Source organism: Tympanuchus pallidicinctus, unplaced genomic scaffold (genome assembly GCF_026119805.1).
Source record: "Tympanuchus pallidicinctus isolate F22 unplaced genomic scaffold, pur_lepc_1.0 scaffold31, whole genome shotgun sequence".
NCBI classification, from domain to species: Eukaryota; Metazoa; Chordata; class Aves; order Galliformes; family Phasianidae; genus Tympanuchus; species Tympanuchus pallidicinctus.
In genome coordinates, this window is record NW_026294749.1 from 16,192,137 (window position 1) to 16,204,597 (window position 12,461).

At 52.2% G+C, this 12,461-nt stretch overlaps 1 long non-coding RNA gene across 8 annotated transcripts in view; it reads right to left on the reverse strand.

The window, feature by feature from the left end:
* LOC128087802 (uncharacterized) overlaps window positions 1-12,461 on the reverse strand; it is a 44,063-nt gene that overhangs the window by 30,116 nt on the left and 1,486 nt on the right. For 3 of the 8 annotated variants that reach the window (XR_008210010.1, XR_008210006.1, XR_008210005.1), the window contains 2 exons: window positions 6,502-6,600; window positions 3,180-4,997 (listed from right to left, as the gene is read on the reverse strand). This is a non-coding gene — a long non-coding RNA (uncharacterized LOC128087802). Of the gene's footprint in view, window positions 1-3,179; window positions 4,998-5,359; window positions 5,785-5,810; window positions 6,190-6,501; window positions 6,601-12,461 lie in introns of those variants that run through there. The other 5 variants (XR_008210011.1, XR_008210007.1, XR_008210009.1 and 2 more) reach the window with 5 other exon arrangements.

A 12,461-nucleotide genomic window follows, 5' to 3' on the forward strand; every position in this document is an offset into this window, starting at 1 on the left:
AAAAACTTTCCTCAGTTTTCCTTGTTTCACTACCAAGTAGACAAAAAGCATCAGCTTCTCTCATTTGTATTGAGTTAGTACCTCAAATGCTGTGGACCACTGACGTCGTTTGATAGAAAACACGTTCTTAACACACATTTCTTACATCCAGCCAAGATTAGCAAAGCCTCTTGCCTCCCTCAGAATCCTCTTCCTAAATTGCAGCCCTGAGCTCCCCTACCATGCTGCTGCAGTTTGCCAGATGATTATTACTCAGCAGAACTGCCATGGGAACAGAGGAAGACACTTCTCATTACTTCCCAGCTTCTAAGCACACATTTTTAAAGTCAGCTGTTTTGCTTTTCTCCAGCTTTACTTCAAGCCTCGGGCACAGACATCCCTGGATCCATCTGGTCTTACTAACATTGCTAATGCAATATTTAAAGGCTGCTGCATGAACAGGAACCTGGGATCTATTTGTGCCCACAGGCCCCAGGCACCATTTATCAGTTTGCCTCCAGCAAACAAATCCCTTGATAACAACAAGGCATGTTAGGTTCACTTTTCCATTTAAAGGAAATGGGCAAAACTCAGCACTAATCTTCCAGCAAAACGTGCATTTCATTGCTTTTGTTAAGCGGCTCTTGCAGAGACAGTTACCCAGCAGTGGAAATAAAGCTAGGCAAGGAAACAGACCTGCAGGAAACAAGTCCTACTTGTCACACTGCCAACGACACACTGAATCACCGCATTCCAAGAGCCAGCTTCAGAGCAAGTAGGCACTAATGTGGTGAATCTCATGAAAACCAAACACCAGCATCATATTCTACGCACATGCATGCACAGTTCTGTCTTGTCTGGATTTGAGAAACAAGATCCTGAGGTGAGGTGGCTTAGAATAGCTTTTCTTCTGAACAACACCACAGGTACATTCTCCTGCTTAAGTACAATGAACAGAGTTCTCTCCAGAATAGCCCAGGCTCTTCCACTGTCACACCAGGCAGACCAGAACCATGACAACTCTGCACTGAAGAACTCCAGCATTTATTCCAGCCACCATGAGTAATTTCTCCCAGTACGTACATTCCATAAGATCAAAACTTACAGCATTAGGAAAATCCTATTTCAGTCTTTAGAGAACGCAGTAAGCCTTAAACACGCATCCAGGAATCTTCTGATGCTTCACGTATGTTTCCACGTGAGCCCATGAAGGTACGTGCACAAACCCCACTGTTTGTTAGCAGGACTGGAAACCCTGGTTTGAAAATACACCCGGAGTGTTCTGGCGTTAACAGAAACACTGACAGATCTCAAATGCATTATAATAAATTCTTTCTCAGAAAATACTGGCCTGCTAACTGTTGCCCAGGATTCTTGTCAGTCAGAAGCAGTGAATCCCTTGTCTCATTTACCATCTGGGCAGCACTCTCGGTTCATCTGAAGAACAGGATGTTGCACCATCCCACCTCATGGCAGAAGAGTGAATTTCAGATATACTGCAAGACTCAACTACATAAGGTGCATACAATATGGAAAGAGAGAGCCCATATTCCAACAAGCTTTAGTCCCCCTGACAATTAACATCCAGACGAGCTTGTGGGTTTGAAATGTCACTGTTCGGCCAATGAATCAGCCAGTGAGATAGTCCAGTCTGCGCTTCTGATCCATCTGGTAAGGCATCACAACAGCTTTAAGTGCCAAGGATCTGTCAGGGGCTTTAGTTTAGAAATACTCATAATCCCATCATGCAATCCCATCCTCACCGTTCTGCCAACCAGCAGAAAAAAATGGTCATGGGTAAAAGCCAAAGGAATGTGAAAAAGTCTTCTTATTTTGCTGAACAGCCATACACCATTTGCATGAGCGCTGCAGAAAACCTGCAGAAAAATCAGCTGTCAGTCAGCTTCTGCTTCTGTATCACATCCTGACCAGAAGGGGGAAAATGCAATTTCCAGTGTTAAGAACAGCACTGACTTAAAAGGGACATCGACTGGTATGCATGCCAACAGAACAGTGACGGGCTACAAAGTTAAGGAGAGGTAAAACTCGCAGCAAAGTGCCAGCTCTTGCATGAGGGAGAGCTCTGAAGGAAATAGGGTAATTTGACTGGTGGGAGAACAGCACAGCTCGGAGCTCATGGCTTAAAGAACTTAGAAAATAATTAAGCAGGCGAAAAGCCATCGCTGAATGGAGACCCATCAAACACAGCTGATGTTCAAGCATTTTTGCTGGCATCTAGGCTTTTTTCCATTAGCACAAATACTTGTATTTTCCTTTGAAAACCAGCCAAAGCCAAGCTTGTCCTGCAATTGAGCCAGGCACAGCACTTCTCTCCATACAGAACTGCAGTGAGGAGCTGGCTGTGCTGGGCTTCCTCTGCCACCAGCTCTTCCATGCACCTTTCCTGAGACACAAGCCTGTGAATACTGAAACACATGAACAATTCTACTCAGCTGGGTATTCCTGTGGCTTGCTCTGGTAGCCAAAGTACACGATTTGAACCAAAGGCAAAAACCTCTCATCCTATCCTTGCCAGACCTCTGGACATAACCTGAGACTCTTGCACCTTAGAGGGAAGACGCAATAAAACTTTTGTCTTCCTCTCCCCATCTCAGAACTGGAAACACTGGTGAATATCCACGCATTAGAAGTTCTCAGGACAGTAAAAAGCAGCAATCAAGTTACCACATCCTCCCCAAGTTGAGTTTTTATTGGGGTAGGTCAGACCTGAAATAGGTCAGACCAGCTTCATAAAGCATCACAGACCCAGCCAGTTCTGCATCCTCCAGTGTGCACCGCAGAAAGGCATTAAATGTGTGGCAGTGTCCAGGCACGTTTTGCCCCAAGAGCCCTGACATCAAAATGCATAAAAGTGACTCCAGCACATGAGCGAGGACGTGGTCACAGGGCTCAAGTCATTCCTCAGAGACTGTGAGCAAGGGCGTGAGAGCAAAACGAGAGACGCCGTGATCCTCAGGGTATCTCAGCCTCGCAGAGAAATTGTGACTACAGCCTGTGAGATACAGCTGGGCTGCTTAAGAACACTGAATATCGACAGCTGACCCACACCTTTATGAGTTGTGTTCACAGCTCCCTCAGATGCTAGAGTAAAGCTCAGGCTCACCCAGGCTGTGTCTTTCCCTGAACTGTTCCCTTTCGCAGTGAAAGCTGGCAGAGCTGGGCCCATGGCCACCTCTTACCTCCTGAGCTGGTCGCAGGGTCCCTCAGTCAAGCACAGGGCAGGAAGGAAGCTGAGACCCTTATAGGACCTCTATAGCTGAGACTCTTACAGGTCGTTTCCAACCTTGCGATTCTATGATTCAGTTGGTTCCTTGCTGCTCACTCCCATCAGAAAGATCCGTGCACTCCTTGGGAAGCACAATGCCACCTGGGGAAAAGTGAAAGCAGGAACAGGCCACGCAGGTGGCTATCACCCAGCAGAAGGCCAGATCCTTCCGCCTGATATCTACTCCTCTTTCCAGTCCTGATGTGGCCTAGAGGATGCAGAAGTATCGGTGGTTAGAAGCAGGACTCAGGGAAGGATCTGTAGAATTGGAGCTGATTCAGCTCTCCAGCCTGGCAAAGGAACAGAGCCGTAGGGCTGCCATGAGCTGCAGGACTGCCCTGCTGTCATTTGGGTGGTGAAGCTGAAACCACCTGGCTGGCAAAGTCCCATCTTGCTGACTTATCCATAGAACCCCAGGGAAAGAGAGACAGGCTCTGGGCTGAGAAGGGCTTGGGATACTGGTCCAGGAAAAGGGTGCAGCTCACAATTGTTGCTCAGCATCTCCAGAGGACCACTACTCACCATCAAGATGCTGTGAAGTCCAGTGCACAAGGCAGCAGTGAGACAGGGAGGTCACAGCGAGTTGCCCAACAGCTGGGCAACATCTGCAGGTGGCACATGGACAGTGCAGGACGGGTGGTGCAGTGGAATTGCCAGGTCACAGCCTGAACCACTGCGTGAGCACACGAGTACCTCAAGTGGGGGGAGTCTTCCTCTCTCTCCATCTCAGCAGTGCTCCCAGCAGCACACATACAGTCAGCCTGCACAGGTCTCCTCCCCTCACCCCTCAGCCCCCTTTCACCTTTCAGCACACCATAGTTTAAACACAGAAGGGCTGCATTCCTCAGCTCACCACTTTCTGCCAAACTGTTGCTGGGAGGGATGAGTCGATTCCTCTTTCTTTGATATCCTGTTCTATAGCACCTATATCTCAAATAAAGGCTCTGTCATCACCTTGTTTGCTTTACAGGTGGGAAGGGGCAGAGGACGTCTGTAACAATCAGAATGATCAATGCAGTGGAAGGAGGTGTAACCACAAAGGGACTAGCGCAACAGAAGGGTGTTACAAAGACAAAGTGCTCACCTGTCTCTGAAGATCCATGCTCACAGGGAAAACTCCACAAGGGAGGGATCTCCAACCAGAGATCCTTGCCCACTGCAGGGTCAGCCCTTCAGTGGGGTCTAAGAAGAGAGGTGCAGCCAGGCTCCCCTCATTCCATCATACAGCTGAACTGCCCTCACCTGTGCTCCCAGGGCTGACTGGGTCCTTTCCCCAGATGCTCCATCAGTGGATCAGGCCCTGACTAAACACTCACCAGACAGCATTTCTCAAGAAATAACAGCCAAAGGGGGAAATGGTTATTCCCCTGCTGTTTTCCAGCTGCCTGTAACAATCCCACCTCTGCTGTGCTGGTCGGCAGAGCTGACAACAGGATCTTCTCATGAGCCAGCAGGATGAGGAAGTGAGCAGAGGTTTTGGAAATGTGCCTGCTGTCAGGGTGGGAGTTTGGGCCCACCCCAGCACCATGCATTTCCACCACACGACATGGGAGGTGGCAAAGGTGTTGGAGCCAGTGGAGAGCTGGTGGAGGAGGAGAAGCTTGGATGCCTGGCAATTTGAGGGGACATGAGGTAGCGGCACCCATCACAGCCATGGGCAGCACAGACAGATGGCGTTGGACATGACATACAGGGCCTTCATGACTGGAGCTTCAGGGGCTGGCCGTGGTCACTGTGGAGAAGGGAAGAGTGTGGTCAGCAATTGTGGAGACAGGGCACCTACCCTGGGCTGCAGCCCCTACAGCAGAGTTGCAGGGTTTCAGGCTGCACAAAAAAACTTCTAATTTTGTCTTTAGCGTGACTCAAAAACAAACCCCAGCACTGTCACAGCCTGGGCAGAGCACAGCAAAGGAACCCTAAACCTGTCAGCTCCCTTCCTACACCCCTCAGATCACTCAAAGATCTCTCTCTCTTCAGCAAGGGGGCAAGAACCAAAGGGCTCTTCCTTAGGTCAAGAACTCTCCATCTCAAAGCTCTCAAACACCTCAGGCATTTTCAGCTTTGTCATACCAGCAGTGAAGTGCATGCACCCACCTGCCACAGCTTGGCAAGAAGACACCACTCCCTGCTGAATTACCTGATGGGCCAGATATGTCACACTAACAGGGAGAAAAGAAGAATGAAAAAACAACTGAGAGATGGAGAAAGGCCCTAACTAAACTAAGGACCTTGGGGCTCTCTCTCATCCACTGGGACGGGCAGACCCTTGGGAAGGAAGAGCACTCAATTTGTGCCGGGAGAGATTCAGGCTGGATGTTCGGAAATACTGCTGTTCCAGAAGAGTGGTCGGTGCTGCAAAGGGCTGCCCAGGAAAGTGGTGCAGTCACTGACCCTGGAGGTGCTCGAGGTTACGTTCAGACGCTGTGTCGAGGGGCATGGATTAGTGAGAACTATTGCTGATCGGTGCATGAGTGGACTGATGATCTCGGAGGTCTTTTCCAACCTTGCGGATTCTAGGATTCTAACATCTTGCTAACTGGCCTACCGTGCCTGTTACCATCTTCCAGACCTGCTTCTTCACGCTGGCAGATTAATTTCTTTGCTACTTTCCTCCCTGCCCCAATGGCAGGAAAGTCATCACCCCCACTTCACAGGCCGGAGCAGTAGCAAGTTGTACTTGTGAGTTTTTCAAGTCCCTTTTATCCGCAGAGGGAATAAAAACGCCCAAACAAAAAGGCTGCAGCGGGGCTCTCTCTAGGACACCGGTTGTCTCAGTACAGTTCAGTTACTTACAATGCACACAGCACCTACAAAAGCTTTGCGCTCCAACAAGGAAGGAAAACAAATCCAGCATGCTCTGCAGAGCTCCCAGCTCGCAGCAGGTGACGCCTGCTCTGTGCACAGAGTATGCACACAAATGGCACCTCATCTCTTCCCCATTTATCCTCCCACCATTGCTACAGGCATTTAGAGGCACTAAATGTTCCTAAATGGAAGGCTCGTGGAGAACACTGAATGCACAGGAGATTTCTCGCTTTTTTGGTGCGAGAGCACTGCTTGTCTAGACGACAAATATTTTTCAAACAAGCACCAACCAACCGTCGCAACTAACAACTGAAATGGCATTTCCCTGCAAAAAAAACCAAACCAACCAAAGAGCAGCCTGTCCAAAGACCCCTCCTCACACACTTGCCATCTTGGCCACAACCATTATTCCATTTGCCAGGTTTACTCACTGAACTGCAGGCTTCTCTTCACCGTGCATCACGTGGACACAAACCGGCTGCTGGTGCAGGGAATTTCACTTGAGCATCTCACCGCAGACGCTCCCTTTCCTGCAAAGATACAAGGAGAAAGGCCTCAGCCCCTCCAAGCAACAACTGGAAACAGCTCCAGAAAATTCCCCACTCAAAAGCAGTTCCTGGAGAGGTACAAAGCAGTCCTTCAAGGTTCACATGTGCTCATGCTGCGGCCTTTGCAGAAACACACTGCCTTTGTGCTCCTGGCTCCTCAGGGCTCTTTTCTATCACCTCCTGGGCACAGCACAATAGCTTTTCGTGCACAAATCTAGGCCCTACCTACCTTCCTCCATCCCCAAATCAAGTCCAACACAGAGTTGTGGTGCAGTGACCAGATGCTGACAAGAGTTCTAAAAGAGCAGAAGAGGGGAAGAGCACATACAGTCAAGGCAGAAATAAAGAAGAGCAGAAGAGAAGGAAAAGAAAGGATACAGGTAAGAAACAAGTGCAGGAGATGAAAAGTGCAGCAGAGAAAACGGTTGGATACAGGCAAGACAGCAAAGCAATGAGGAGACGAGCAGAAGAGGAGAAGAGCAGAAGCATAAAAGAGAGGATGAAGGTAAGAACAATGTGCAGACGAGGAGAAGAGTGGAAAGGGAGGTGAGCCAAGACAGGTAAGACAGAAAAGCAGAAGTGGAGAGCAGCTGAAGAGAAGAAGAGAGAACACGGGTATGGCAGAAGTACAGAAGATGGGCAGAGAGGACACAGGCCAGGGAGAAGTGCAGAAACGAAAAAGAACAGAAGGGAGGAAGAGAGCACAGAAGAGCAGAGAAGGAAAAAAGCAGCAAAGTAGAAGAGCACATAGCGGTCAGAACAGAAGAACAGGAGAGCATAAGATGTGCAAGGAGGACACAGCTAAGTCAGAAAAGCGGATGAGGAGAACAACAGGAGAAGAGAGGATACGGGTAAGAAAGAAAAGCTGAAGAGGAGTACAGATGCAGGAGAGGAGTCGGGATACAAGGAAGAAAGAACTGCAGATGAGCAGAAAGAAAGAGGATAACACGAAGGGAGAAGAGCTGAAGAGCAGGTGAGGAAGAGAGCAGAAAAGGGAAACACAGAAGAGAGAAGAGCAGAAAAGACAACGCTGTCTGCTCTGTCCTCGCTAGCAATGCCCCAAGACACGGCCAAAGCGAGGAGAAAAAGCCCACATGTAAACTTAGCGATGTTCTGGAGGCACACAGGAGCAGTTCACAGTAACAAGCTTGGCATACGCTGCATGGGCCTTGACTCATTCCTGCGCTGTTCTCAGCTGAATCAGGGCTGTCCCACTCAAATCACTCCTTTTCATTGTCACCTGTCTAACAGGCCCACCACAGCTGCCGCCACTTTCAAGAACCAGTAATTAATGCTGGCAGTTTAAGTCCTTAACTACGGGCTGGAGAAACACGGTTTCGGGTGGTGACGACTGGCAATCACTTGGACGGGTATCCTGACTGGGAGGGGAAACCATCCCTAGGGTGAGAACGCACTGCAGGGATGGCAAATCCCCACTGGGACGGGCAGACCCTTGGGAAGGAAGGGCACTGGGCTGCAAAATGCCCATCGGTATGGTCACTGATCGGTGGGATGGGAAACCACTGGGATGGGAAGGATGTCTGGGTATGAAAAGTCAAAGCATGGCAAGCCGGGGGGAAAGGGGCTGAGCCCAACGGTCACAGAACCCCCGTGGGGGGAGGGGCTGCCCCAACGGCCACTCCAGCTGTCATGGCAGGTAAGGCAGCAGGCTCCCCCTGCTCTGACGCTCCAGCTGACCCCAGCACCCCAGATCTCACCCCTGTGACCCCACATCTCACCCCAGAGCTGCAGAAAACACCCCTGTGACCCGGACCTCCCCTCAGCACCCCAGATCCCACTCCTGTGACCCGGATCTCACCCCAGTGCCCCTTCTGGCGCTTCCCCACAGAGAGATTCCCTTGAGCGCTGACGGTGCCTCTGACACCCGACGCCACTTTCTTTGACGCGACTGTGCCGCCACCGGACCCCGCCTGGATGCAGCCCACCGTCCGCGGACCGATGCCAGTACCCCCTCAACCCTTCCCTGTCCCCACTGCCACCCACCTGGCACCTCAGCCCTCTGTCTGGCCCAGGGTACCAGGTGCCTGGGGACAGGCAGCGCAGCTCCCACCCGGGGGGCCGCCCCCACCTCCGGCCGAGCTGCCACCTGTGGGCCTGACCCCAACTGCGGGGCTGTGCTTACCAGTGCTGCTACTCCTACCTGGGGGGCTGCACCCAGGGACGGCTCCACCCCCGCCCCTGCTTCCTGCTCGGGATGTCCCCTGCCAGCAGGGACGCTGCCGCCCCCAGCGGCCGTGCCCCTCCACGCAGAGCCCCCGCAGCCCGCAGGCACCTGCCTGCTGCAGGCCCCCGGACGCCCCGGCCCCCCTCCAGTTCTTTTGCAGGTACCCTCCCTGCAGGAGCAGGTGCTCCCCGTGCCCTGCACCCTGCCCGCCACCTGGGAGCTGCCAATGCAGCCGCCAATGCAGCCCTTCCAAGACGCCGTGCTGCTCTCGGAGGACCAGGGGCACCCAGCACCCACCGACGTGTGCCCCCACCCCGCCACGGCTCCGCTCACCTGCAGCGCTGCCTCGCTGCAATCAGGCCGTGAGTTCAGGGGCTGCAGGGCGGGCGGCAGGCTGTCTACTCCACGGGGCTGTGGGAAAGCTGGCATTGCCCCGCTGGGGATGCTCTTGCTTTGCCAGCAGTGACAACGAGCGCAGACACCCCAGAGGACGTCGCCGAGGACATCGCTGAGCTCCTGATGTGGATCAACGAGGGTGAGTCTGGGGGCAGCAGAGCTGGCGGGGGGGTGCTCGCACCAAGTGGGCGCGGGACAGCTGGCAGTGCCCCTCTGGGGATTTTCTTCCTTCTCCAGAAGTGACATCCAACCCTGGAATCCTGGACGACACCGCAGACATGGATGAGCTGCTCACGTGGATCAACAGCGGTGAGTCTGGGAGCAGCACAGCTGATGGGGGGCTGTCTGCGCTGAGTGCCTGGGGGAAAGCTGGCATTGCCCCACTGGGCATTTCTTCCATTGACCAGAAGAGAGACCCAGCACCAACAGCATTGCCGACAATGTGGAAATCGACCGTTTCCTCACCTGGACTGATGGTGAGTTTGCAGTCTGCACAGATGACCAGTGGGTGTCTGCACCAAGCGGGGGTGGGACGGCTACCATCATCATTCCGGGGGATGTTCTGCCATTCCAGAAGCTGCGAGTGCTCTGGACAGCAGCAAAAGGGAAGAGCTGACGCAGCGCACCACTGCCACAGAACCACTGAGCCCACGTGTCTCCAGCAGCCTCAACTCCTCCTCTTCCATCAGAGCTGCCTCACTCCCCCAGGGCCAGCAGGGAGCTCAGCAACAACACAGATGCTGAACCTGGGCTCCTCAACAACTCACTTGGGCACCAGGCAGCATCCCCTCAGCTGCCTGTGCCGAGCCAACTGGCTGCCCCTGCACCTCCATTGCCAAACACAGCACACCTGATGGAAGAGGTGCTGCAAAGCTCCAGAAACACTAAAGTAAAGCCAATGAGGTGAAGACACTCTCATGGCAAAGCAAAGAATCCCACCAGAGTAAACTGAGAAAAACGCCCCCCAATGTTTAGCCATGGAAGGAAAGAATGGAAATTGAAAAGCAGTGCAGGGCTAGGATGCTAACAAAAACCAAAGAGCAAAGCCAAGCCAAGCAAAACCAGGACAAATCAAAGACAGACGAAGGACTGAAAAGCCAAGGAAAGCAAAGCTGAATCACCTGAAATCCTCACAAACACAAGGCAATACGCTTAGCAAAGCAAAAAGGAGTTCAAAGAACACAAACTGAAGGGAAAAGAAGAGCAACAAAGCTGGAAAAAAAACACGCATTGCAATGCAGAAGGAGCAGTAAACCAAGAGAGGAACAACAGTAAAACAACCAGGACAACATACAGAGCAAACCAACAACAACCCTTCCAGCAGCAGCAGCAACACAAACAAACAATGGAAAAGAATGCAGCATCAGGGCAAAGCACAGACGCCCACCGAGTCTGGAGCAGGCCAGAATCTTAGCATCCGTGCCTGGGAGGAGGGAAGGGAGCTACTGGGCATGCTGCTTCCTCCAGCACAGATGCAATTGCAGGGGCGCCAGCCCAGAAGGAGCCTGCGGCTGCCAGTCAGAGCAAAGCATCTCTCTGCAGGAAGCCAAAGCACTTGCAGTCATGCCAAGGAGGAGGGAAGGGCAGCTACCGGGCATGGATCTCACCTGCTAGCAGAGGGGGATGGCATTTTGTGGGGTGGCAATTCTGGGTGAGAAATTGTATTCTGATAAATTGCTGGAATTGGGAGGAAGGAATTACTGGCGTGGGATTTTTGGGGGGCTGGGAAGTTTTTTGGAGGGCGAAGAAACTATTGGTGGGAGGGAGAAATTGATCGCGAGTGGGAAACTGATCAGAGGGTGGGAATTTCAGGGGGTGGGATCAGAAACTGTTGTTAGGGGTGGGAAAGGGTTGGGAATATTGTCATTTATGCACTGTTTTGTACGCTTCACCATTAAATGCTCTGCATTCCCTTTGCTACACCTCTGCCTGCAGTTGTTCATGCAGCATCAAAGCCCCCCCAGGCTCCCTTGCCCACCTCTGGGGATGTTGGGGTGGCTGCAGGCAGCCAAGAGCTGCCGCTCCTCCAGCTCCTCCAGGATGAACATCTCCATCAGGGGCACCAAGTTTGCACAAGGAGAGTCGAGGCAACGCTGAGAGGCAACGGGAGCTTACTGGGGAACTGCACAGAGCACCAGGGGCGCTGGGGAGCTTTGCTCAGCACTTGTGGAGTTGGGGGGCTCAAACGGTACCCAGGTGGCACATTTTCACCTCACTAACTTCCTGTACCCCAACATCCCACCCAAGGCCCTTTTTTCCAATGAGGGCAGACTTTCTCCTTCCCCCCCCTCCCCAGGCTGCCCGTCTCCCCCCTGGGTGCTGTGTTCCACACATTCCCACCCTGATGCTGTCGCTCAGTGACACGTTTGTCACCCACACACTCACCGTGGGACCTGAGGAGGGCTGGGAGGTGTCCTGTGAAAGCAACCCCAGTGACAGCTCTGGTCCCGAGCCCTGGAAGACACAGCACCTGGAAAACCACCTTCAGCGCTGCTTCATCTCATCACCTTGGCACTCCACCTGGGGGCTGTGTTGAAGCCAGCTGCTTCCCCTGGTGTCTCGAGACTGGGCTCCTCTCTCACTCTGCTCCTCACCCAACATCCAGGACTGCTTTTTACCATGCCCTTGCTGAAGAGCACACAAGGTACACAGGCACACCGCTCTCCCTAGGAAAAACATGGCTCCTAAGCACCTACACTGTAAACCTATAAACACACGTTCAAGTCTCACAGGAATCAGAAATTTTAAAACACACCCAAGGCCCCTGTTTAGCGGTAAGGGTTTGCTGAATTTGGGCTCACAGTATGATTCCAACTCATCACCTTCCTGCCTTCCAACTGCCTTCACTGTGCTTGAAGCTAAGATCCAATGCTTAATGCCCTTACGTAACAGCAGCTACTTCATCAACACAGAGGAAGGAACGTCTCCGTAATTACATCACACACCAGCCAGGCTGCTAAGGATCGGTAACTCTTCTGGGACAGCTTCATCCAAACCTTTCTGGATTAGTCTTGCTATCACCCGGAACTCGTTCCTTTACTGCTTTGAGGAGTCAGAGCCTGAACTCCACTAAAAGGCCACCTGTCATCATGCAATCAGGCACACCTGATACAATCACACCACTAAGGCTCCTCTGCTCAACTCCACTGGTTCCCAGTGCTCACTTAAAAAATAAAATCCACCGCGTGTATCAAACACCAACCCTTCTCTCAGCATCCCAACATCCCTGCCTCGTCCATCTCTGGCCAACAGGACTAAATTC